This window comes from Acromyrmex echinatior, chromosome 7 (genome assembly GCF_024713525.1).
Source record: "Acromyrmex echinatior isolate Ae372 chromosome 7, ASM2471352v2, whole genome shotgun sequence".
NCBI classification, from domain to species: domain Eukaryota; kingdom Metazoa; phylum Arthropoda; class Insecta; order Hymenoptera; family Formicidae; genus Acromyrmex; species Acromyrmex echinatior.
In genome coordinates, this window is record NC_141858.1 from 12,657,255 (window position 1) to 12,681,480 (window position 24,226).

Genomic DNA, 24,226 nt, shown 5'->3' on the forward strand with positions numbered 1-24,226 from the left:
GATTGAACATTGTTTCCCTTATATGTCCCTTGACATATACAGTTTGTCCCCTTTAATCTCTTTACTAACGAGTTCTCGTTGTTGACAAGAATTTCCCACGAGATATGATTGTCACTTGAACCAGCGATATTGCGTATAGTAACATACGATTAGATGTTGAGCGTCCCAGAATCATTAGATGCTGTTTTAAAGAGAGATTCTTTGAATAGTTTATGTGACACCACTCTATAAAAATATAATTGACTGTCATATTTTTTAACAACGTGACAATTAAAAAAATGATTAGTACTTTCAACGACTTGTGTGACGATTATTAGAGACGATTATTACAATAAGATGTATTTGTTTTTACATCTGAGTTGGATTCATTTTAATTAATGCAACTTGTTTCCGAATTCCTAACGAAAAGAACTTATTTTGCTGCAAACTATCTCTTTAAATGCCGCAATTGTTGTGAAACGACTTTTTCCGACAAGGCAACTCTCGTCACTGCATTTTTACCCCTGTCACTCTCCTAGCCCCCCCTCCTCTCTCTCTCTCTCTCTCTCTCTCTCTCTCTCATTTTTCTCATTGCTCCAGTTTACTAAAGAAAAAAGATCTATGTTGAGACGTAGAAATAACGAAACACTTCGTGTTGTGTTTTTCCAGCTCCGTGAGTACTTGTTTCACGTGCAAACTATTCCTTCTTCGCCGAGTTTTGTCACTGTGTATACAGAATTGCGTCTGATAATGCTGCTCTCTCGATGCAAATTTTATAATTGTCGGTCTCTCTTATCCCATTTTTTCTATTTCATTAACACACTTAAAAAATAAATTCTAAAAATTTACTTAATTTTTTGTATTTTGTTTTGATATAACAAAAAGTACTTGAATATGGAAACGATTATAATACAATATTCTGTAAGAAAATGTCCTAGTATTTAATATGATTGCAGAAAAAAATAATACGAAAATCATTTTAAAATTGTTATTATCTATTATTATTAATAATTACAAATTTTTTAAATATTATTATATTACGTAAAAAAATACAAGGAGAGGAAACATATTATTCATAATCGTGCTGTATAACTGTACATTATTTTAATAATATATCGCGTTATACGAGAGACAGTTCACGTTATGTATACTAGCACCATACTTGCATCCCTACTGACGACATTCTATGTATACGGCAGAAAAATAATGTGTGTCTCTTCTCCATCTTCTTTTCTTCCTTTCTCTTCTCCTGCTCCTTCCATCGCTGGCAAGTATCGCATGTGTTGCACGGCTTGAGCGTATGAGTTTTTCTTGCAAACCTATGCTTTGGCTTTATCGTGTCGTAAATACGCGTTGTGTCAACTTTTAATATGGCGCGTACGCTTGCTGTTACACATGAACGACATGCACAGTGAGCGGAAGTTAAGCAGCTGGAAATTAAAATGCGAGCGATGCACTTCATACCGCGGGACTGTTTAGATACACGCAGATGAATTCCGCGGGACATCCCTTTTTATATCAGTCGGTAATTTTTTAAATGGCAAGTTAGATTTCGAGGATACAATTCGTAATGCAAAAGGCGGCGATCCACAAATTGAAAGTAAAATGATTTATATTAATTTTCTTGATAACGATGGCAATAATGAAGTAGATTTGTTACATTAATAAATATCTTATTTCTTGTAAGATATTATCGATTATAAACTCTTAGAAGGATTAAGTCGCGTGGAATTTATGCTTGAGATTTTATGTGTATATTAGATACTATAAAGCAATTGTGCCAGTTTAACATTTATAGAAGTATCGAGCGGTCATTATTGATCGCTTTTATTTTTTAGATTAATATTATATTTCTTATGTAAAGAATAATATTTTGAAATTTTTTAGCTTATAAATAATTATCTTTTATCTTATCAAATATTTGAGTTTTCACTACTTTCTTAATTTTTCTAATTTATTTGCTTAGTCCTTTTAGTGAATAAGAAATGTCGGTATTTCTAGTGTTAAATGTTACTAATAAATATCTTATTTCTTACAAGACAATATCGATTGAACTTTCAGGAGGATAAACCGTCTGGAATTAAATTTATATCTGAGATTTTTATATATTGGAAAGGAATTACGCTTACAATTAAACTAAAACAGTAGTTAATTTGCATTAAGCTTCTACCAATAATTATCAATATTGTATATACGATAGAATCATCGTTATTCGCTCTTGCAGTAATACTGGTATTACTAACGAGGATACGAGCATCAGGTATTATTTGGGATTTTATTCGGAGGCATTTATTCTCCGCTTTCGAGATTTTATTTCGCAAGCGTATCACGTAAACCAGCGGAAAACAGCAGATTTCTCCGAAAAATGCATCTCAGCGATATTGCATGATATATTAATAGACTCAATTTAATATACGTACAAAGTATACGATTTTACGTCACAACGAAAGAAACGATTTGTTAACTTTTTTTACAAGAAAAAAATGTGTCCATATGAGTTTTTTATAGATCTCTACGTCATACAATATTGTGCGACTATATAAATTCTGACAGAATTTTCACGAACGAGCGTTGAGGAAAATAAATTTTTATGCTCAGTGTAATATTTACCTTTTTCTGGGTTTTTTTCATTATTTTTTTACAACCGCTTATGAACATGACGTAATCGTTAGTGGGTTATACTAAACGAGAACTCGGTGTTCATTAAAATTTCATATTCCGAATTATGGTAAGAGGCGAAGTTTTAAAAAAAAAGAAAAAAGAAACTAGGAAATAAAAACGAAATTACTGAAATTTCATTCTTAATGGAGGATGTTAAAAAAAGGCCGATTTTTGCCCATAAAGGTGTAAATAAAAGGAATAGCGTTTTTTATAGATTTTGACTTTCTGATTATGATAAAATTATTAAAAAGTTCGTGACATTTGGGAAACACCTTAAAAAATAAGTAAGAATATTGAAATTTGTTCAAATATATCATGTTTATGCTCAATTTTCAAGGTGTTCCTTATCGATCCCCAACTTTTTATTAATATTATCGTATATTCAGGAAACCAAATCTACAAAAACCACTATTCCTTTTTCTTATACCTTTATGGGCAAAAATCGGTCTCTTTTTAATATCCTCCTTTAGATATAACATGATTATTATAATATATCTCAGAATAATTGAAAGACTTACTATCAGTGCACGAAAAGAATGATTTTGCCGAAATTAACATTTATCTATATAGCTAAAAATATAGCTAGACAGATCCGAAAATAATTTTGTTGAATTATTAAAATAATTATGTAGAATGTTGATTGCTTGAAGGTTAAAACTTTTTGCAATATTGCTCAGCATACTTAAGTTTCTACGTAAAATTATTTTGGTGGTCCAACAAAATTATTTTTAGATTTGTATCTATTATAGCTAAATTTTTAAACATTTCAACTCGTTCTTTCTGTGTAGACTAATTCATATTTTGTAAAAACAGAGAATGTATTTTTCCTATCATTTTAACTTTAAAGTTTATTTTCTTCGCTTTTACAAAATATGGGTTAGCTTACATTTGCTGTTGTCCTTACTGCACTATTGTAGCCAGTCCTTCATATTTTAATACTTAAGAACTTGCAAGAAGAGCTAAAGTGTCACTTTATTGGTTTACTTTCGATTATCTTGCAAATAAGACATTATAGTTAACAACATTATTATAGTTAATTCCAATGGAAATAGACTTTACCCGCTCTTGTCAGGAGACAAGATATATATATTTTTTTATTCTAGATTTAATATGCTTCTCAAGTCTCGCAACTTTTTCCGGATCCTTTTTAGCAAACGTTTCACGTAGGCCACCAGAAGGAGAAGACATATGTTTCCTACAATGGTCTTAGTTTTATCGTCACGAACGACATTAACCCTTTCTTGGTATAATCTATATAGCTATGCATTTTAAAAATATCTTAAGGCTTTGAGAAAATTGCACACGCTTTTAAGTCCACTTTCTAAAATTATTTCTTAGTTCAATTTTCTTGCATACTTAAATAATTTAAAAAAATAAATTTATGATTATTAAAGTTGAATTTAATATTTATGTCATAATTATGTTCATAATAGTGAATTAAGTATTAGGTGTTGGAATTAATTCGTAGCGTTTTACAAGTGATGGGAAGTACTTTCATTAATGTATTTTTTAATGCTCATGTGAAATAAATAACATTCTTTCATTAAAAAACGCTACGAATTAATTCCAACACCTAATATAATTTTTCTTAAGCTATATTATTGATATATATATATATATATATATATATATATATATATATATATATATACGAATGTAAAAATGCAAATATGAAATGTGTGATATTACCATTATATTATATTATATAAATGTAATATAACAAAAAATTTGTGCATTTACGTAAACACTATAAAATACGTTATTGTAATTTTCTAATATAAAGACATATTCATATAATTTGAGATAGAAGTATTAATTTTCATAAAAATACGAAGTTTTATATGTTTTTTTCACTATGAATTATATGATTCTACATTGTGTAATTTTTACATTATTATTAACGTAATTTTATATATTTTTTTATAATCCTTTTCTTGATATCTGATATGAACATACTTCAATGCAATATGTGCAAATAAGCAATTTTAAAATATTTTAATTTTACATTGCTAGGAGTTATAATTTTTATTCTACACGGCAAAGAAATATTAATTAATTATTATAAAATATATATTATATGCGGAATTTTTGTCTCAACATTTTGAAATTTTTCTGTACGCGAGAACTGAGAAAATTATACCTTTACCATTCAAAGGTTTCTGGACCTCTCATGTTCAAATATTTAAGTGAATAGCGTTTGGCGTTAATTCGGAAAGCATTAACTCAAAAACGTGTTCAGTCCTTGACAAACACTAAGCGCGAGTTAGGAGCATTGTAGCAGATTTCTAAAGTTTGTTATGATCAGTTGGTCTTCTCATGCTTCTGTTTCGTGTTTACCGAGCCGGGAACGCGGTTGTAATTTTGTAACTGTTCGCAAACTGTTCAGTAATTTCAGTAGGTATACGTGCATCGACTGTACGGTCTGCAATTAGCAGAACGGAAATAATTTACGGCAACATGATCAGCAACCAGTATTATAACTTTTAAATACCATTATTCTCTGCGAAGATCTCTACAATAGTGGTCCTTGATTAACTTTAAAGTTACGTTTCACAATTTCTTAAGTAATTTATTTATATGTCTTAGGACCGATTGTTCTATCTTTGGATAAACTAAATGGTAATTTATCTAATGAATAAACAAAAAAGTAAAGAAGTAAAAACATAAGAGAGTAAGAGAGTTACAGAATGAGATGAAGTTTATCACAAAGTGCAACAACCCAGTTACATATAATTAAATTATCTATTATTTTTGTATGTCTTCTATTATTTTTATATATTTCTATTATAGATATTTTTATATCTTTATTTCTATATGCACCTTTCTATATGCTTGTTTTTGGCAGATTAATGATAGTTATTATGATTGACCAGTAATCTTCCAATAAATAGAAAAAATAATATTAATAAAAAAAAATATAAATAATATAAAACTCTTCGATATATAACAAATTAAAAACAAGAATACATAAAGACAATAATACGTAAAAAAATAATATATAATAAGAACGTATCTTGCTGTTTTCATCACAATTGCAAATACATAATTAACGACAGTTAAGAGAGTTAAAAAGAAAGAAAAAGAGAGAATAAAGAAATTTATAAAGGAATACTATATATTTTACATAAAATTTTTATTCTTTATTCTTGATTCTTTAATTTTGATTGATCTCTATTAAAAAAACATGACGATTTTATATGTATAAAGCGGTTTGGAGGAAATAGTAAACTTGCGGAATTTCCTTAGATAGATTCACAGTTCTAATTGCTCGGTCAAGTTTATGTAAGCCAAGGACTGCTTTTATGGGATTGCATTGATACTCTCTAAATCTAAATCAGTGGATAATCACTGATATTAGTGCCAAATGTGTCACTGGTAATTAGTAAATGAAATGTGAGATTTCTAACTTAGCTAACCTTTATTATGTGATCTAACTAAACTTATTTTAATGCATAAATTCAATGAATATGGTATTAGAAGATTGAAGTTAACATACAAATATAAATATAATATAGTATTTTATATACATAATGTTCAAACTTTCTTTTTTAATTGAACTTCACTGATTATCCAGTGCCAAGTAATCAGTGACTATACAGATTTAGAGAGTTATATAGTTATTCTGTATTCGCCGACATCTTAAAATTATTATAATTCGAGTATTGATGTATATAGGATATAGAACGTATTTCTCTCTCTCTCTCTCCCCCCCCCCATCCAAGTGGCCTGCGGCCACTGTCGACGTGGCTGCACGGTATCTCGCACGAACGTAATACCTTCGCCAAGGGCGGTTTTTGAAGCCGATTTTGTGAGAAACGGAGATCGCCCGCGACCACGATCACCTGTCAGTCAGACATTTCGTTCTCACACGAGTGATTTCGTGCGTTCACGCGTGAAAAGTTTATACGTTCGAAAGAGCGCATTCCCGTTTGCGGTCTGCGCAGCGGTTACGACCATGAGATGTAAACGTGATGTAAAACGTAATGACACGTAAAATGAGATTTAGCTTGGTTTCGTGCGAAACAGGAAAGAGTCGTTTAGAAAAATGATGAATAATTTTTCTCATCTTGGAAAATGTAAAGAAGATGTTTACGGAGATACACGACAAATTTTGATTGTCTTATTGTAACATCGTTTCATATAGCTCAAGAAAAGGCATTTTTAACTTTTTCCTCAACATAATAATTGCTTATTTATTACAACAGCAATACATCTAAGATAAAAACAAAATTTTGCACAAAGTTAATTTGAATACTTTTAATTGTAGATATTTTATTAATATTGAAACGCAATTTTGACGTGATATGGTTGTAAAAGAATAAAAAAGTATATATTATTTTAAAAAAGTATATTTTAATCATAAGTACGTTGAGAAAAATATTTTGGTTGTTCCAACAAAAAGGACGAATTCTGATCATATGAATTGAATTATAATAATCAGATTTCTGGTTATTATAATTCAATTTATTTTGATCAGAATGTATTTGATAGATTTAATTATAAATATTTAATTTGTAATCCTTTCAATCCTTTCAACCCTGGAATTTATCAAAATTTTAATTAATACAACAAGATTTTTCTTTATATTGCTGTTCTATTTTTGTAAGCAACTAAAAAATTTTTAAAAAAACAACGGCTAAGATAAAGAAAAAAGACAGAGTATATTTTTATGTCGTTATTGTAATAAATGAACTGTTTCACGTATTTATGATCAAATATATGTAATAGCCATGGAGAACTATTAATATTTCAAGATATTCAGGTCACGAAACTCACGGGGATTATCTGACCACATTCGAACGTAAATTGAATGTTGCCCTTCCCTCCGAACGGATTAGTCGTATGTAAATCGCTTGTGTCGAGATGCATTGTGTGACATTTAAACTGTACCGCGATCATCTATAGTATATACGAAAACAGTTTGATTCGCGCCGATTGTTGAATAATTCGCGATGAAAAATCGCGACATTTCTCATCCTCGCGCGACTCTTTGCCACTCGCGTTTTTCATTCGGGGACATAAATGATACTCTTTCTTTCTCTTGTCATTTTGAGTGGGTATTCTGGCACATTGTGAGCTCTGGATGGCGCCTGTACTGTCGTGGTCTCGTAAGATGGAAGATTAATGACTGATGGGAATCGAAAATCACGGGGATAAGAACATGACGTTTCTGAAACGGTATTAATGCGCCTCATGAACGATATTAATGCCAAACGAGAGGCGTGTTTCGCAGTTTAATCTCGTCGCGTTTCGATTCCACAATACTTCCATAGTACAGTCGGATCGTCGGATATGAAGCCACGTCGCTCTCAGTGGTTCTCGGAATTTCTGACGACGAATATGAAACTCGAGTGGTAGTGATGTATAGAGAGTTGGCGATAGACGACCAAGTTCAGTCGTATTAATTTCAGCCTGTTGTTTAGACCGAATTTTCCCCAATGCGGACTTGCCAGGTGTTGCTGACGTAGAGTCCATATGCAAAAGTTGCCGAAATATGAGAGATATCGCGCACTAATTAATGCTAATATTTATTAAACAATTTTCCAAATAAGGAATGAATATTGGCTTAGTTAATGTACAGTAATACTACTCATATATTTAATAATATTCTTTAAATAAATATTTTACAATTGATACAACATAATATTTCTTATTTCAGTAAAAAATGTCACAAATTAAGAAAAATATTATTTGTAGACGATAATTCACTTTTTTCTTACTAAGAAATATTATATTGCATCAATTGTGAAATATTTATTTTAGAATGTATCAGGTGTATAATCTCTGTAAAAAGTGATTGAAATTGGAAATTTATATTTTTCGTATAAAAATGAATATTATGTAACATACAAAATAATAAGATTATTATTTATATTTAACAATGCAATTTTAATAGTTTAAAAGAAAATGTTCTTTTATCTTAATTACTTTTTAAAGAGATATGGTTACTTTTATTGATATAATTTTTTCCAAGTTTTAAATCGTCGCCAAACTTTTGTAAACTGAGAGAGAGATTGGAGACACATAGCTATTTATTTTGTTGATATGGGACTAACAAAAACTTTTTGTTAGTCATATATCAACGAAATAAATGGTTATACCTTTTCTCTCAGTGTATTACTTTTAAATATAATATAAAAAAAATATGTAATTTTTTAAAATTTTGTTGTTAAAAATACATTCTTAAAAAAATATTGTCGAAATATGAGGTATTATTGTGCATTAATTAACGTTAATATATATATATATATATATATATATATATATATATATATATATACATCAAACGAATTTCGGAATAAAGCAAGGAATGATAAATAAAAAAATATGGATACCTATTTTTTTAAATTAAGAAATATCATGTTACATCAGTTGTGAAATATTTACTTAAAGAATAATGTCGGAATCTGAACGGTATTATCGTGCATTAATTAACGTCAATTATATATACATTAAACGATTTTCCAAATAAAATCAAAAGTGATATATCAAGAAAATATTACTTGTGAACGGTAACCTATTTTTATTATTAAAAAATTTATGTGGCACCAATCATGAAATATTTATTTAAAGAATATTGTCGAAATATGATAACATATAAATATATTATCATTTATTAATTAACATCTATCAAACAATTTTCCAAATAAAACCAAGAATGATAAATAAAAAAAAATATTACTCGTAATTTGTGTATATTTTTTCTTATGAAGAAATATATTGCGTTAATATTTATCGCGAAATATTTATTTAAAGAATAAGGATAACGATTGGTTTACTTAGCGTATGTTTTAATTCTTATAATGAAATAAAAAGAAATTCGACAAATTCCTTCGGTATTCTCGCAATCCTGCGGACGTGATTGACTCGCTTTCAGTCATCCGGCTTGGACACGAATCCTGCTAGAGAGGAACGTCAATCTTGTAATCGTAGGCGCTCAGGGCAGTTGCCGAGATATCGAGGCCAAACTTGAATCGTTGCCAGCGTAGCTCTGGTTTACGAACAGCCGGCTCTTTCTCGTCCTTTGACCTCTGTCAGATTCTCCAAGAATGACTCCCCCGAAATGAATCACCGAAGGAAATCGACAAAGGAGAGAGTGGTTGATTATGCGCTCTCGCAAAAAGCTTGTTCATGGAAGTGGCATAATACCGGTTAGGTGCGAGGCCGCAATTAAAAGCTGCAGCGAGCGAAGTTCGTTGACTGTGCCAAAGGAATCTTCCTGGGGAAAATGAATTTAACGAGTGAAAGATGAAAGGAAAATTAAAAGGAGATATGAACGACGGCGAAGATGCAGAAAGCGCGCAAAACTTGATTCGTGTTTTTAATCGTTTATGTTTTCTCGACGTTTTATGTTTTCAAATTTTTTGAAAAATGTGTTTTTACAGAAGCAAGCTAATTGCATAAAAGCATGAAGTGGAGGATAAGATAAATGAAAACATACGCGTTGAGTTATGAGTTTCCTCTCATTAAGAGCATGTAAATTCTACAATTAGGCGGATTATATTATATCTTAGAACTTAACATATTTTTTTATGTGGCTGTAATTTTTTTTCGGGACCTGAAAAATGAAACGGCTACTAATTGGCTTGAAGAAATACGCGGCGATTTAGATTTTCTACATACTTGCTCTGCTCTTCTGTTCGTTATTTACTCACCATTAACACTCATTGTGTTAACAATGTTTACTAGAACTACCGAAGCAGTTAAAATAAAATATTTTTTTTAATTGCTCAAATTTATAACAGTCCAGCTTTTGAAATTTTCATGATTTTTCATGATGAGCTAATCTACAACGTAACAGACTTATATTTTTCTCATAGTATTCCTTATTCACAATTTGCAATCTGTAGTAAACTCTTTTGACATGCCAAAAAATAGGAAAGTTTTTGTAGGAATGTACAAATATATAAATATGCTTTTCCTATCACTTTAATTTTAAAATTTATTTTCTTTATTTTTACAAAATTATCCACTATATAATCTTTAGTTGATAAATTTGATACATATTTAAATAGTGGAAATTAATCATTGGTAATTTTAATGTTAACAATGAGTGTCAAATATGCCAGATACATTCAGAGAAAAACATATTATACACTGTGAAAAAAATTGTTCATTTGACTAAATTGATTTAGTTTCTCTTTATTTATTTTAATGAATAATATGAAGAACAATATATGCATTCAAGTTTTTACTTAAATACATACATTCTCCAACGAAAGAAATAAAGACAACTAAATTTTTTTCAGTGTAATAGTAGTAAAAAATTATAAAGGTGTTAATAACTATACAAATTTTATATATACGCGGAAGGAACGATTTTGCTGAAATGTTATATCAATAATATTACATTATTAATATTACATCAATAATATTATATCATAGAAAAATATCTACTATATAATATCTACTATATAATACTAATGATATAATATAATTTGAAATCTCATACTGCGTAATAACATTGATCGTTACATCAATCCCGTATCCATATCATGTAGAAGTTCCTTTTATATTATATTATTCCTATCATTACGCGTTATTCGTTATTTGATACGTTTATTCATGTTTCTGCTCAAAGTCCCTCTGTTAAAGAAATCTAAAAGGTATTAAATCCGCTCCGCTGATCGGAGTAGAACGCGAATGACGACGCAAGGGTACAATGACATCGGAGAAGCGCGCGGGAACCGATGCCGATCGCTGGTTGTCGGCGTCAGGATATCTTGAAATCCTAGTCGTTCGTGTCGCACGGAGAGATTTTAAGGGCTTCCTCCCTCGTTGTGCCTCCCTCCCATAACGTTGCGTTGATGCACGTACTTCCATGCGTTATACGCGTCGAGTGCGCCGGAACAGGGAACAGATAGTCCGCGGATGATGCATCAGCGGATAACACCACATACTGGAGTCCTCTTTCTCCCTGATAGCCCCTCTTTATTTCCCTCTCTCGCGTATACCTCCCGTGTACACCTGCGTATTTTACTTTGGAGCATAAACTACGAGTAATTCGACTGAGGAGGAGGATCGGAGGAGAGACGCCGCTATTGTTGGCGGCATTGTCTTATCGCGCGTTTATCCCATATGATGATGATTATACAGTAAACGTTGCACTACCTACTACTCGTTTATTCCCATTTCCTTTTCTGTTGTGTGTGTGTACGAAGGCAATGCGGTAATCATCATTTCGATTGTTACGCTTTCAAGCAAGGAACAGAATCGTTTTCGTGCATTATTGAACGCGTGGCATTTTTACGTTCTTCACGAATTGGAATGAGAGCAAAGCCGAGAGCTCACCGAGAATTAAGTGAGTTATTTGTTTCGACGGGTTCTCGCTAAAATTGATATGATAGGAATCTATCTCCTTAAAAGAAATTCTTTTTGAAGCAAATAATTTGGTAAGTGGTAATTACTGTGATTGGAAAAAGTTAAATAAATAAATAAATAAAGAGTTTTTAATTTCTATGTAATTATATGTTTCCGATATCAATTTTATTGTAAGTTATTTCTGTCTTGATTCAGGAAATTTTTATATTCAGCAGACGCGAAAAGGTAATTCTCGTAAAATTCAATAATGCCTTCACTTTTTGACGTAAAAACTTTTTTAAGAAAACATGAAAAACTAAGCGTTAATTCGATGAAAGTATCATCGAAAGTCGTCGCTGCTCGCCCAGAAAAATCAGACATATGTCGCACGAACTTTTAGTAATTTTCTTTACATCAACTTGACAACAAACAAGTCGACTCAAGCTCTCGATCTGTTGGTGGTCGATCAATCCACGTCGGTCTTCCGATAAGGAAGCGAACAGTCGCGGTCACTTCCGCTAGGCTTTGAGTTTCACTCACGAGAGTTGCGAACCGAAACGAAGATGGGACACGGATAGATCATGGATGGATCATGGATAGAGACAGAAGCAGACGTATAGCGACGTGCAGAGAGATATGCTTAGACTCGACTACGCGCCACTCGAAGTGCTGAATGCATAAGGAGGGTAAAGTGCAGATAGTGGAGCTTGGTCCATGAGACAGGAAGGAAGACGGTCCTGTGTGAGAAACGGGATTAATCCGTGTTCGGGAAGTGAGGATTTTGGCAAGCCGGTTTGCGCGACACAATGCAATACTGAAAGAGCAATGGGAATCGCGCAATTCCCGACCCGCCGCAATACTGCGAGAATGCCGCCTCTACGATGATCGTAACGCGAAAATCGTGTAGTGAAATATGAATTCATTGTTGGACACTCGCGTACTCTGCGCTATCCGATCATTCACTCGGCGCTGCGGAAAACGCGCGTTATAATGCGAGCATGCAAATGAAATTCAAATAAATTGTTCGCTGAACTAATCGATGGAAAAATTTTTGTAATGCGATTTAAAACAATTACTGAGCGGAATTGATTGATGAACAGTAAAAAAATTGTTGACGAAGAATTTACGAAGGTGAGATGAAACAGTAAAATCTCCACGTTGCAGGATGCGGAAGTTTATTGTGAAATCTCGTGACATGTCATCTCGTTTGGGTGGTCTGAAACGCGATGTTTTTCCTGTCAACGTCAATGGCAGAGTTGATTGACGGGAGGTTTTGTTTAAATTAAGCGATGTACACGTAAAAAGGAGCCTACTGCGCGTGTTACCAACGCATTCCATCGAGACATTGCAGCTGAGAAAACTTAGGCGAATCTTCATCCTTCATCGATAATGAAATGAAGTTTTGTTTGCAAGGAAACTTTGTAGTTCATTTTTAATTTATTTATTAGAATCAGCAAGCAACATGAAGTTCTCTTTAAAATTTGGAATTTTATTTAATTAAAACATTTTTATTCAATGATACTGTAATATCTTTTTTAAATGTTACATTTTTTATAAATCTATTGGTATATAGAATAATTGTGATACAATCTATTTTATACATTAAAAAAAATTGTATTTAAAACTGGTTCATTCAAGACCTTGCGAAAATTTTGTATTGAATAACATATTCGAGTGTTAATTAAACATAATGTGATTATGCTATTTGAATATTTTATATTAAATGAATATTCAACATTTCTTCGTGCCCAATAACACAATTTATGAGTAAGAATAAATAAATAAAATAATTGTTGATTTAATGTCATTTTAATTTTACTGAAAAATATGCTTTTACAGCTTGCTTTTACAGCTTGCTACAAATCATGTCATTTTACATATTTTGTATTATTTTTTTGCATAATGTTTGTGTTACTTTCTAGTATATTCATCTTGTGCTAAATTAATTTAAAAATTGGAATGGATTTTTTACGACATGTAAATTGTATTAAATTTAACACAAACATTCCAATTACTACGCGCGCGCGCGCGCGATATTAAATGAAAACTTTAATTTACATTTGAAAGTCTGCAGATGCACTGATTTGAAAATGCACCAGTTAAACGTTTGATCGCCCTTTAATACAACGATACTTCGAATTATTGTCTCCTTTTACGATTAGCATACAATAGTATGAATATCTTTTTCCAAGATTTGCATGTTAATTACATGTTTGCAGTTCCATGAATAGTTAGTTATGGCCACGAAATTTTGTGAACTTTTAATGCTGTCGTTGTTGTTCACTTGAATATTAACATGTTTACTGAATTTGTTTAACTCGAAAAAGATTTCCGAATAGTTTCAACAATTTCGAAAGCAATTCCGCTCTAGTTGATATAGTTTCAATTCTTGATTATCTTTCGAAATAAAAATATGGAATGGAACGAAAGCTCTATATATATATATAATGAGATTTGCATCAGAGTTTCTCTACAAATAAACGGAATTTTATCATAATAATTAAATAATGAAAGAAATATGATATTATAATTAATTAAAATAATATTTAATCTAGATGAGAAAATTATTTTTTCCCTTTTATGTGAGATAATCAACACGTTGAAATGCAAAATTATGAATGATAAAATAGCAAGAAGACAGCGAGATGGCGAGACGAAACGATAGACGCGCTGACAGAAAGAAGCTCGAGTGCAGAAGTAGACCGTGATGGGATAAAGCAAGAGAGGAATGCAAAAGGGTGAGAATAAATTTCGACAAACCGGAAAGAGGCAGTTGGGACACGAAGGCACGGAGACAAAACTTGATAACGTAAGCGAGAAAAGAGAGAGAGAGAGAGAGAGAGAGAGAGAGAGAGAGAGAGAGAGAGAGAGAGCGAATGAGAAAAACGGGTGCAAGGGGACGTAGGTAGTTCTCAGATGGGATCCAAGAACGGAGAGCGAGAGCTGATACGTAATCCGACGGAGTATAGACGGAGAAAGAGGTAAAGGGAGGAAAGGAGGAGAATGTTGCACAAGTCCACATGGTACGGAGCGAGTAGCAGGAAAGGAGTGATATAGTATATATATAGAACTTGATGGCGAGTGCCGGGGAGAGCGGAGATGGCGGAAGGGCGGTGGGACCCGTTGGGACGGAAAGAGATGGAGAACGGAAGAGGGAACAGGGGGTGAGAGCAGGAGATGCGGTGGGAGCGGGTGGATGCAGGAGGACTGTGCGCGTAAAGTGCGAAAGAGAGAGGGCGGGTATGAGCGCGGGAGGAGGTGGAGGAGGACGAGGAGGAAGCGGCTTCGGAGCAACGGCGATGTCAGTGTGCACGCGGACGCCGAGTCGGCCCCGGCGTTGGCGTGACGTCGCGACGCATCCGTACCGCAAACGTCAAGCCGCACCGCAGGTTGCACCGGGTCCTGATTTCTGATCCTTCTCTCTGACGTGGCATCAGGAGAGTACGCGGTTTCGGGAATGACGGCGCGCCGTTGCGTCAGAGAATCGCTTTACGGCTAACGACGACGACGCCGGCCGTCGCGACGTCCCGACGACGACGACGACGACGACGACGGCGTTTGGTGTGTGCGCGGGATTTCGTTATCCACGTTGCTGCTGTGAAGTGTATATATGCGACAGCGCAACGGTACGTCACGGACGTCTGGTTGATGGGGATGAATCAGGAGCGAGAGACTCGCGATTTTTCACGAGGGTGGTAATACCATCGTCGGGGTTGATGCCGGGGAGTTCGGAGTGCGCGAGATTTGACGGCTGCTATGAAGTGAAGTCTTTTCTCGCACATTATTAGATTGCGATCGTTGACTGGCAACGAGCGATATTTCATACGAAGGATGAAGATTACTAGATAATATAAATTCACTCGTGATAATACGAGAATTACAGTGAATTTAATGATAATTAGTATTAATGAAGTTTTTAATGTGATAGCCGCTTACAATTCCGATTATGAGCGTCGACTGTTAGCGAAAAGCTCCTTATATCTAAGAAGGATTGTGGGATCGTCGATTATCAGGAGATTAGAATTATTGAATTTATACTCGAAGCTTTAAGTCATTATCTTTAAATTAAAATCTTTTATGATTGATGAAGATCATTGGATACTCCAACTGTTAGTAAGTTCCGAAATACAACAGGTATAGTAAACTGTAAGCCGTAAAATATTGGCCAATTACAGTCGAATGTGAGGAGAATAATTGATTATGATTGATTGACTTCTTACGGCTTAAAGCTTACTATTGTATTTCGACTAACTTCAATCGTTAATGCATTAAAGAAAAAATTCTTTACTCTTGGGCGAAGATTTGTAGGTAATTTATCAATGATTAATAATTTAAACCTAAACTAAAAAAACTTGAGATTATAATTTTATGGTTATTATCAGCGATTAAGATTACTATCAACTGTTGATAGGATTCTGTTTTTCTCTTTTAAAATTGCTGACGATAATTATGCAAAAACAGGTCTTGGTATAAGCGTTATCTCATTTTCTCTAATGAGAAAAGATATTTTGCTAAACAGGTTGCTAATTCTCGTAACGATAAGGAACATTGCTTATCCATTATTCGAACATCAGCGTATAACCTTTTTATTTTACATCTATTATCAACGATCGAGCAAAATTCCGCCATCAGCCGAGATCGTTCGGCATCCAACTGCGAAATGTTTTTACGCGATTTCTTTCAGATTGGTTGATCATTCGGGTGTTATAGGATGAGCGTGAAATGCAATCGCACTAGGCATTATGACCAATTGATAATTCACGGATAGTTCTTTTGCGAGAGCACGGAGGATAAGCGTACGATTTTACGATGGAGTTAATTCCGTGAAATCCTGTAGATGCACTATTTTTTTTTGCGTGCGTTAAATATTGATGATCAAAAAATGCGATAATGTCAAATACTTACATGTACCAACAATTTCATGATAGAAATATAAGAGCTTATATTTTTACATGCTTTAAATATATTAGCCTAGTCCGAGCTAAAATTTTGAAGTTTTGAATTATCGATCATATGTACCGATATTTTATAGAACAGATGAACGTTCGTAATTAGCGACCGTCTGTTTAAAATTTAAATTTATCTGTCAATAATTGTTATTTTCCTTTCTATTGTGTAGGAAATTATAAATCCATCGGGCACGAATATTTATGAACAATTATCATAATGTGTTCTTTTTATTGTGATATATATATATATATATATATATATATATATATATATATATATAAATCTTTCTTGCAATATTTTAAAGCTTTTTTACGATATGTGTATTTTTTATTTTTTTTTGTTACTTTTTCACTTTTCTTATGAACAATAATTGTAACATAATTATGATAACTTAAAATTAATCTTGAAAATCTGCAATACATATAATACATAATTAATAATTAATGTTCGCTTTATATATATACATTTATTATAATGATTTATTATGTTCGATACATTGTTACAGTTCTATGATTGTCAAGGAATTAACAAATGACTCGTCTTATATTTGTTTCTATCAATGTAAATTAACTTTAACTCGGTTTAATTAATTTTTATCTTTCTGTAGTTTTGAGAATTATATAAAGACAGAATAAATTAAACGAGATTAAAGTTAATCAACATATATTGGTAGAAATAAACATTAAAGAGCATTTTAGTGGCCTTAATGTTGCACACATATATTGAAAGCACGCAATTTGACGATATGCAATCACAAACAGGTTTTTAACCCGCTACTTTGGTCTTCCACTGATTTACACTGTTCAATCAGTTGTTTTCTTTTCCGATAATGCGCGCTATTATATCATCGTTCTCGTTTCAACGATTCCGACTTTTCTGTACATTTTGTTTCTTCGGACGCCCGGCTAATGTTCGCATTTCCTCTTTTATTTCTATTGTTGAACGTATCCAAAGATTTGTCTAACTTTAAGTTAAAACATTCATCGGCGATAATGTCTTTCCGCGTTTTGCACGTAAAGAATATATATTATCAGGATTTAACCGGGAGGAGGGTGGTAACGCAGAGAGTTAAAAGGATTTACTTTACTTTAACGGGTGACGAGGCTCTGATCAAACTTCTGTAAGATTATCTATATCAGATCTTATCTCTTTTCTGAGATTCACTTTTACGTGAATATTACGACACTAATATGCGAAGTCAACACTAACGCGATCTGAGAAAATATGTCTTATTATAGAAGCTGATTAAAGGCAATATCTACTAATTGCATCACAAATCATCCAGAAAGCTGCAGACGCTGCTCGATTACACGAACCGAGATGGTGTGCAACAGTTGGTCTATAATAACGACAGATGACTGCGAAGATTTGATACGGGCTTCTATCGGCGAGACGCGTTATCAGTGTCAATTCCGGTGTAACTATCTCGCTGTCGCGACGGAAGGCGCGAATCGTTCATAAAATCGCGAACTAGCCTGCCAATTTTCTTAATGACGTCGTCCGCGACGGAAGTGGCTCGAGTGCACGCAGGAAATTGATGTATACGGATGAGAGCAGATCGCACTTAAGCGAGCCGCCTTCGCCAGCCAGGAAATATGCGTTCTAGACAACGTGCGAGGTCACGCGTGAATTTTTAAAGCTCACCCTGAGTGCCTTGGCTCTTTTTTTTCTCTCTCTCTTTTCCGTTTTCTCTCTCTTTCTCGCGCTTTTTTCTCTCAGTTTCGCTAAACGTCCTTGACCCGCCGGAGGCGTATTCACGTGAGAGGGCATGAACCAGCGAACGTTGGCTAGTCTCTGTGCTCCAGTTAATCGCGTTAATTTGATTACCCGCTGAATAATCGAGGTGACCGCGTTTTTAAAAGAGATATACGCTGTATCGTTGAGGCGGAAATCGCGACGCGAACCAAGAACAATCGTAACTCTTGTATAGAGATTCTCCTTTGAATGCGAAATGTTTGTTGAACGATGATGTTTGCACGTTCCCATTTCGGTTTTTCATAAAACGAAGCTATGGAACTGTGATTGAAGACCGTGACTAAAATGAATGTTTTGGTTGTACAGTTGGAAAATTTTGGTTATTTTTGATACATTTCATGATTTATCCTAAATAGTTTATTACAAATTTTTGTGTTAATTTGATACAAGAGGAATATGTTAGAAAGTAACATAAATATTATGTAAATAATTAACACAAAGCTGTAATACTGACACAATTTGGAAGCATATTTCTTTAAAATTAACATTTATAATATATTAATTCAACATTTGATTTATTTATCACATTTTATTCATTTATATTGTAATTTACATTTCAAAATACATTGTTTTAATTATTTGTACATTATTTGTTTACTTACTCATAAATTATGTTATTTTAACACTAAGAAATGCTGCATATCAATTTAAGACAAAATATTCATATAACAATCATATTATATTAAATTAATCTCGAATATATAAAAATTTAATATAAAAATTTTAACAAAGATTAATTTTAATATATTAGGTGTTGGAATTAATTCGTAGCGTTTTACAAGTGATGGGAAGTACTTTCATTAATGTATTTTTTAATGCTCATGTGAAATAAATAACATTCTTTCATTAAAAAACGCTACGAATTAATTCCAACACCTAATAAAATATCTTTTACTGTGTAATTAGAAAAGAATCTAAAATGGAGCGCTACTTTTATTAGTTATTACTTTTCTATTTTTAAAGAATGAGATATCTTTAGATCACGTATATACTTTCATAAATTCGACATTTTAGTCAATATTAATGTTATGTAGCTTTTCTAGCTCCACGATTTGTTTTTTTAATGTTGGAATAAAGAACGATATTGAGTTTTATGTTACGTTTGCTTCTTTATTCAAAGAAGTACTTTGTCCGAATGTAAAGCAATGAATTTACGTTTAATGCTATTTGGTAGTAAAAATTCATATCTACTATTTCGAGTTGCTATCGCAAAAATGTATGTGCTTGGCGTAACATTTCCTGAAAACTTCTCTCGCGCACTCTCTTCATAAAATTATCATGCAAATATTTCAAGATGAGCAATTCGACGAAGTTGACTCATGAATTATGGAACTTGAGTACTTTTCACGGCTGAAGTTAGTATTCCATTTTTTAAAATTTTGATATTAATTGATATAGTTCCGGCACCTAAAGAGATTTTCAGAGAGTTTCCGATACGTGTTAAAAAAGATTTTAGCAATTAATAGCTTGAAACAATAAAAAAAGTAAAAATGAAATAGAAATAAATGAAATGAGTAAAGAAATCAAATACAATCAAGGCTACATCTTGATGCTTAACAATATTTTCTGTATGAATTTTAAATAAATTTTTAATTACGTGTCGAAGGTTTTGAAAACATAGCTTTCAACTATTATAAGATTGGAATAATAACATTACACAAGTTAAATTGATCATCGAACAGAAATCATTTTTTACATTACCAGTGGAAATATTTTTTAAGTTTCTATAAATTAATTTAAAAGAATTTTTTTAGAATTTTTATATTGCCTAAAAAAGTCTATCCTGATTGAAATGATAAAGTTGTGAATTTTGTGCTGCGCGAGAATGTGAATTTGGCAGCCTCTCAGCGGACTTCCATTTTTAATCATTAAAACTTTTTTCTAAAATGTAACAGGAATTCTGGGAAAGTGTCAGGGCTTTATCAATTAGGTGTACGCAAGTTCTGAAAATGGGATGTTAATTTCATAGAGAGGTGTACTTTTCAACTTTGCTTCGATGATCAGATACTCTACGAGCTATCGTTCAGCGACACTTTTTGCTGCAAATTCGCATCATTATGATCGATTCTTATAAAAGGTAGAACATGAGGGCGATCGTGCAGCAAAAAAAGCTTTATAACTGACCCCGATAATCTATCGCAATGATAGTTAATCGAACGTAGGCTGCACGAGTAAATTTAGATTGCTCACACGTTAATCATCCAATCTCCCCTACTATCTTTTTACAGATTATAATTATTTATTTACTAAATTTAAATTGTTTAAATAAAATTCACATAATAATAATAATTTATTAATTTATTAAATTTAAATTATACAAATAAGATGCGCGATTTTTTTAAGTTGAACGTTATGAAGGTGTAAATAAACGATGAAATTATCATACTGATTTATCATACAATTGATTTTTAGTAGAACACTCAGAATTATTTGAGTATTAAACACTAAAACTAAAAATGATAATTCTTTCTCTCTTTCTTTTTTTCTTTCTTTCTTTATCTCTCAATGTTTGGGCTGAAGAAAATCAACTTTAAATTTCACAAAGCGCGATATACATCCGCTTTCCGTTAATTTTGAAGTATCTTTCTCTATCTATCTCAAGAATAAAAATAAACGCTGAGGGATGCATCGCTTTGCGATTGCCCTTGACCCGTCAACGTGTTCGCGGAGAAGTGGAATAACCGCTTTAAACGTTTATGCTCTAGAAATGCTCGCTACTCTGTCTATCCATCCAACAAAGTGAAGATAACGCCGATGCAGGAGCGGATCGGGGTTAAGGGCCGTTTCTCACTGATAGTAAAATGATCGAGCACTCTGAGCCCTTTGTCACCGTCGTATACCTTAGCAAATTCTGTTCGATATATTCTTCACCCTTTTTTATAAACATTATACCATGATGTGCTAAACTAATTTATAAAAATATCCTGGTGAACATTCTGAGAGAAATTTTTTATCAGGGCATTCTTTTCTAACTTTTTCTTAAGCAATTTCTCATATACGAGCCTAAATAATTCAGATGTGATGCGATGCGGAATTACATTAATGAACATAGTTAAGTGCGGGTGTTAAAATATATGAGTCAGTGTACGAAAGTAAAAGCATCTATTGATATCGGTTGATTAGATAAAGGGTTGACGAGGGCATACCGTATTTTGTAGAGAGTAGTTATGCCGGATTATTAATTGCCAATTATCTGCCGTGAGAGCATCGTGTCAGATCGTTGAGCGGGATTACCTTGAGTCAATAGTCACGGCAGATATTATCTACCGTCACAAAATCGTCAGTCATATACCCTCAAAGCAACCGCGAAATCGGAGATCCGGATTACCCTCGATTCCTCGATGATGCAACCCTTTGTCCTGTCCGCTAATTTATTACGGATTCGACAAAAACCCTCACACTGAAAAGAGAGCTTATGTGCGAATCTATTACGTGTATCCAGTGCACGCCAATGTCACTCCTACGAAAGGATTTTTTTCAGGACAGTAATTAATGGCCCCATTTAATTCAATAACTATATATATATAATGCAATGAAGAATATCATAGTGAATTTAATACAATTATTTAATTTAATTTAATTTATTGCGTATGAAGAAGAGAGAGAGAGAGAGTTTATATGAAGGTTACATGAAAAATGAAAATGTGATGCACAGTTGTAAAATTTATGTTAAATTTAGCCCATTTTACATGTCTCAAAGTTATTCCTCTCAAATTTTTGTATTAACTTGACACACAATGAATATACTAGAAATAACATATATAAAACTTAAGTAAATTAACAAAATTTAACAAATATGTAGTTCTTTGAAACAATTTGGAAACAAATTGTGGAAACATATTTCTTTAGTAAAACTAACATTGATAATATGTTAAATTTAATGTGTATATTTATCTTTTAATCATTTATTTTAGAATTTACATTTTAAACTTACATTATTTTAATTATTTTTTTATTTATTCAGAAATAGTGGTATTTTAACAAGAAATATTAAATATGAAAATTTAATAGATACAAGATATTCAAATAACAAATAAGTAATATATTAAATTAATATTCGAGTATGGTGAAAATTCAACACAAAATTTTCTGCTCTCTTTCTTATCATTATGTAGTAAATTAATATACTACTTTCTTGTGATATATTATCGTGTATCTACATCGTGCACACGCAGTATGGTCATGAGATGCAAAATGACGAGGGCGCGCAATGTTCGCGATGTACAGAAAGTTCAACCATACATCAACTTTGTTCTTGATAAAGCCGGAAGTTCACGATCAAACGAAACCCTGTCCGCACCTCAGTGATGTATAACTATCGTCCTAGAGAAGTGTATTTTCGTAACCGGCACTCAGCCCACTTCGATATTATCTAACTTGAATCTCTTTAACGCTCCGCATAACTGTAATTACATAACTGCAGCTAAACTCCCGAGACACACGTTGACCACACGTGAGTCTCCGCTAACATAATTATCGCGTTGCATTATAATGCACGTGTCAAATTTCTCGACTAGTAGGCGCGATACAAATCTGTAACCCATATTCTTTTCTTCTCACGACATCATTCTCCATATTTTTCTGTTGCGATGTATTTATCCTGCGAAACTGTTCTTTCCCTAAACGACTTTGATGAAGTATCTAAAAATTTAGCTATAGATACAGTTCTGAAAATAATCTTATTATTAAAATTAAAGTAATTATAATAATTATATAGGAATAAAATAATTATATAGGAAACTCAAGCATAATGACAACAATGCTTCAAAGCCTCTCTAATGAATTTGAGCTCTGAAGCCAAAACGCAAAGCCATCGATGCAAAAAATCAATATGGGTAAAATTTCGAAAATCATAAAGTGTTGATACGCGTTTAACACTTTGCAGTCCTTGAAATCTTACATTGAATTTTTTGCATCAATAACTTTGTGTTTTGGCTCCGGAGCTCAAATAGGGCAGGCCTGCTTCAAAAAGTTTTGACTGATTTTCATATTCAGTTGAGCATCCTATATAATTATTTTGATAGTTTAACAAAATTATTTTTAAATATGTGTGTTAGCTAAATTTTTAGATCTCTATAAAATTGTTTTTTTCTTCGTTGAAGACCATAGTTTATCGTTGTAAGATGTGTTATAGCGCCAGCAACATGTTCTAATTGTCTCGATGAATGAGGAAGGCGAAGTTGCGCTTGCAAACGTGTCTGTCACCGGCCATGAAAATCTCATACTATAAAAGACTCGCTTCGCGTTAAATTTAGGGGAAGGGCTGAGAGGGGGAGAAATAAACCGTTCCGTAATTACTGTCGTGCTCATCTCTCCCGAGTCGCTTTTAATTTCATACAGAATACCTTGGGCCGAGATGCCGGACGGCGCCTCGTTCATCGTGATAAATGCATCGAGGGACGAAAGAGGGAAAACGTATGATGTCCCGGGACCTTATAGAAAATAACTCGCATATTTCATAATCATTTTATATAGGACTGAGAAAGTTACTAAAAGTTAAAAGTTTGTAAAACTAACTAGTTATAGTTACAGTTTTTTTCTCCAAAAGTAACTAGTTAAAAGTTACCCATGAAGTCGTTAG

General features: G+C 32.7%; 1 protein-coding gene and 1 pseudogene across 18 annotated transcripts in view; both read left to right on the forward strand.

Moving 5' to 3' along the window:
- The window catches only part of LOC105152304 (uncharacterized), a 327,635-nt gene that overhangs the window by 128,871 nt on the left and 174,538 nt on the right, over nt 1–24,226 (forward strand). The gene's annotated exons all lie outside the window — the stretch shown is intronic.
- The window catches only part of LOC147909219 (uncharacterized), a 28,854-nt pseudogene continuing 19,484 nt past the window's right edge, over nt 14,857–24,226 (forward strand). Inside the window, exons 1-3 of the transcript XR_015545676.1 lie at nt 14,857–14,921; nt 14,998–15,339; nt 15,383–15,566. The product of XR_015545676.1 is annotated as an uncharacterized LOC147909219 (transcript). The remainder of the gene's footprint in view (nt 14,922–14,997; nt 15,340–15,382; nt 15,567–24,226) is intronic.